Source organism: Myotis lucifugus, unplaced genomic scaffold (genome assembly GCF_000147115.1).
Source record: "Myotis lucifugus unplaced genomic scaffold, Myoluc2.0 scaffold_222, whole genome shotgun sequence".
Taxonomy (NCBI): Eukaryota; Metazoa; Chordata; class Mammalia; order Chiroptera; family Vespertilionidae; genus Myotis; species Myotis lucifugus.
Window position 1 is genome coordinate 824,630 of NW_005871270.1, and position 4,426 is coordinate 829,055.

The 4,426-nt window shown below is 46.3% G+C and overlaps 1 protein-coding gene across 4 annotated transcripts in view; it reads right to left on the reverse strand.

Moving 5' to 3' along the window:
* MAST2 (microtubule associated serine/threonine kinase 2) overlaps nt 1–4,024 on the reverse strand; it is a 133,386-nt gene extending 129,362 nt beyond the window's left edge. For 3 of the 4 annotated variants that reach the window (XM_023761882.1, XM_023761880.1, XM_006098155.3), the window contains exon 1: nt 3,845–3,988. The gene's annotated coding sequence lies outside the window, so the exon portion shown is untranslated. Of the gene's footprint in view, nt 1–3,844 lie in introns of all 4 variants that reach the window. The other variant, XM_023761883.1, reaches the window with a different exon arrangement.
* Between the last annotated feature and the right edge of the window lie 402 nt (nt 4,025–4,426).

Here is a 4,426-nt window from a genome sequence, read left to right on the forward strand (position 1 = left end):
CAGCTGCAAACAGCCATCATCACCTCATCCAGGCTGGCCAGGCACCCCAGTGGGGACCCCCACCCTGATCCAGGACACCCTTCAAGGCAAACCAGCCTGCCCCAGGCCTCTATCCTATATAGTAAAAGGGTAATATGGCTCCCAGCACCGGGATCAGCAGAGTCGCGAGGCCTCCTGGCACCGGATCAGCGTGACAGGGGGCAGCGCCCAAACCCCCTGATCGCCCTGCAGCTCTGTGTGTGACAATGTGCGGCGCCCCAACCGGCCCCCCAACAGGCCCTGCTCTGTGTGTGACAGGGTAGAGCCATAACCTCCCCATCGGCCCTGCCCTGAGTGTGACAGTGGCGGCGCCCCAACCCCCTGATCCGCCCTGCTGTGTATGACAGGGGGTGGTGCCCTAACTCCCCTATCGGCCCTACTCTGTGAGTGACAGCGGGGAGCTCCTCAACCCCCTGATCGGCCCTGCTCTGTGCGTGACAGTGGGGAGCTCCCCAACCCCCTGATGGGCCCTGCTCTGTGCGTGACAGGGGGGGAGTTCCTCAACCCCCTGATCGGCCCTGCTCTGTGCATGACAGGGGGGAGCTCCCCAACCCCGTGATTGGCCCTGCTCTGTGCGTGACAGGGGGCAGCGCCCCAACCCCCTGATTGGCCCTGCTCTGTGCGTCACAGGGGGTGGCGCCGCAACCTCCCCATCGACCCTGCCTTGAGTGTGACAGGGGGCGGTGCCCCAACCCACCAATCGGCCCTACCCTGAGCGTGACTGAGGGTGGCATCGCAACCTCCCGATCCGCCCTGCTCTGTGCATGACAGGGGGTGGCGCCCCAACTCCCCAATCGGCCCTGCCCTGAGCCTGACCAGGGGCTGCACCTAGGTATTGGGCGTGCCCTCTGCCACCCGGGAGCAGGCCTAAGCCAACAGGTCGTTATCTCCCGAGGGGTCCCAGACTGCGAGAGGGCACAGGCCGGGCTGGGGGACCCCCCTCCTCCCCCAAGTGCACAAATTTTTGTGCACCGGGCCTCTAGTATATAATAAAAGCCTAGGTGGCGTCACACCCTCGTGCGACATAATCACAAGATGGTCACCACAAGATGGCCGCGCGCACAGTAAAGGCGGGGCCCAGTGGCCGCTCCGTGCAGTGAGGCCTGGGGGTCCCACGGCTGTGCTTGATACGGAGGAGGCCAGTCCCGGTGTCTCCACAGCCTTGCATGGAGGAGGCAGGTCACAGAAGAGAGGGCAGTTGTGGGTCATCGGGCCAGCAGGGGAGGGCAGTTGGGGCGATTAGGCCCTGGCAGGGGAAGGCAGTTGTTGGCGATCAGGCCAGAAAGGGAGGGCAGTTGGGAGCGATCAGGCCCCAACAGGGGAGGGTAGTTGGGGGTCATCAGGCCAGCTGGGGAAGGCAGTTGTGGACGATCAGGCCAGCAGGGAAGGGCAGTTGGGGGCAATCAGGCCGGCATGGAGTGGTTAGGGGGCGATCAGGCTGGCAGGCAGAAGCGGTTAGGGGCAATCAGGCAGGCAGGCAGGCGAGTGGTTAGGAGCTAGCAGTTCCGGATTGTGAGAAGGATGTCCTACTGCTGGTTTCGGGATTGGGCCTAAACCGGCAGTCAGACATCCCAAGTGGTCCCAGATTGGAGAGGGTGCAGATACCCATTTGGACATATATAGTCAGGGCTTGAAGTGTACCAAGAATTGACAAAAATTGGAGGAAAACAAACAACATAAAACAGAAGCAACAATATGTTCAAATGAAGCATCTAGCTCTTTAGTAAATAAATAATTCAGGAAAAAAAATAATTCCAATTAATATTCTTACAATGATTCAAGAGGCCATTATACAAAATATTCCGTTAAAGATGGATGACTGAGTATATACTTTTATCTTTTGTCCCCCAGGAAACTTCATTAAAATTAGAAATAAAATAAATAAACAAAGGGGAGTAAGAAAGAGAAAAGGAGGGAAGGAGGGTATGAGAGAGAGATAAACAAATTATAAGGAATGAACAAATTATTGTTGGGAAAATCTAAAGAGAATAGGTGAATAGAACTGGGCAAAAAAAGGCACAAGGTATAATAAACATATAGGAGGTTGCAGTTAAATGGGGCATCAAGCTGCTCTGCAAAATCTTAGATAAGTTCAGTGCTCAGAAATGCAAAATAACTGAAAGGACATAAAGTAAGACATAAGGTTGAAGTCAGATGAACTGAAAATCTATAGGTATAACATTCAAACACAATCACAGTCCTACATTGTACCACCCAGTAGCCAGGCCACTATCTCACAGGATAGAAGGGATATAGCATCACAGAGCAAAGCAATGGATTCTAGTAGTTAGGAGTCGAAAGAAAAAGAGGTAAGCCCTAGTCAGTTTGGCTCAGTGGATAGAGCATCGGCCTGCGGACCAAAGGGTCCCAGGTTTGATTCCAGTCAAGGGCTCATACCTCGATCAGGACTCATGCAGAAAGCAACCAATCGATGTGTTTCTCTCACATCAATATTTCTGTCTTTCCCTCTCTCTCTTCCACTCTCTCTGAAAATCAGTGGAAAAATATCCTTGGGTGAGGATTTAAAAAAAAGAAAAGGAAAAGAGTTGATTCATAAACAAAAGAAAACTTAAAAAAAAAAAAGTTTTAATCCAGGCCTGGCTAGTTTGGCTCAGTGGATAGAGCATCGGTCTGCGGACTGAAAGGTCCAAGGTTCGATTCCCGTCAAGGGCATGTACCTTGGTTGTGGGCACATCCCCAGTAGGAGGTGTGCAGCTGATCGATGTTTTTCTCATCGATGTTACTGGCTCTCTATCCCTCTCCCTTTCTCTCTGTAAAAAATCAATAAAATATATATATATAAAAAAAGTTTTAATCCAAAAATAAAAAATCTATTTACTCACAGAGAATTAGAAGATAAACACATCCTTAAAAGAAGAGCAGAATGCCTGGCCAGCATGGCTCAGTGATTGAGCGTTGACCTATGAGAACCAGAAGGTCACAATTCAATTCCCACCGAGTTGGGGCACATGCCCGGGTTACAGACTCAATCCCCAGTGTGGGGCGTGCAGGAGGCAGCTGATCAATGATTCTCTTTCATCATTGATGTTCCTATCTCTCTCTCTCCCTCTCCCTTCCTCTCTGAAATCAGTAAATATATTAAAAAAGAGAGGATGCTACAAAAAATTAAATAAGAAACAGCTCTTTATGATCAAATACATGTCTGACAAAATAAAAATGTCAATAGATGAGTGAGAAGATAAAACTAAGAGAATAGTCCTAAAAAGGGACAAAAATAAAAAGAAGTTGAAAACTGTTTACTCTTAGACCAAGGAGTATGGCAGGATTATATTTACTTCTCTAATGATCTAATATTTTAGCAGGAGTCACATGGATTCTCTTTTTATCACACTCTATTGATTGCTTAAAATTATGCCACATTTTAATTGCTTCATATTTGGAACATGACTTCCTTGTATAATTTTTTCCCCTTGAATTTTTTAACTTTTCAATGGAAAAGGTGTGAAGACACTATGGGCACTAAATGGGTTTTCAAAATGGGGGGGGGGGTGCGGAGAAAAATCAAAAGAAGCAGAGGATGTGAAGTCCATAGAAGTAAGTAGAGAGCAATAATCAGATTAAAAGGAAATAATCAGTGATAGTGGTCAACCAAGAAATATTAGCAGGTTCAGGAGGTCAGTGTTCAGAGATACCAAGAGGAAGTTAGTAAGGAGAGTTAGCCATAAGTGTTCTATACAAAACTACCACCAGAGAAGAAGCTGTCAAGATGCCAATTCAGTTGGTACACCTTTAAATATTGACAACACAGTCTCACATTTCTTAAAAAAACAAAATAGATACTTACCTGACAAAGAATTGGCCAGGCTTCCTCTCCGTAACTTAGAGTCATCCTGACTAAGCTGTCGTTGAAGTTTAGCTTTTCCAGTGGATGAAAATATGTCAGGATTACTGAGCTTCCTGAAGAGCAAGGGACTAAGTCCAGGTATAACATCCTTCAGAGAAAAAAGTAAAACATAATTCTTTAATGTCTTTTCTGAAAGTATCTAAGAACTTTATATTAAACATCTCTAAGTACTCATTATTACAGTTAAAAAGTGCCAACATTTTCTATTTCCTGTTCAATACATAAAGTCAGAAACATATTTTTTACTAAAAGCTATTTGGATATGCTATGAAGGATGTGGGATATTGATCATAAAATGCCAAACAAAAAAGAGGAGGAAATTCACAAGATGATAAGACATTTTGATAAGATGTATTATTTATAATTAGTACACACTATGTTTATTTACTTTTCTCCTTTTTTTCACATTCTTCCTCTATCCATCCAGTAAAGAAAAGCTTTTTTCAAAAAATCATGAATACCAAGCCTTCCTTTACCTGTTATACAAAGTTAGAAACACCTCCAGCATTCAATTAATGCTAA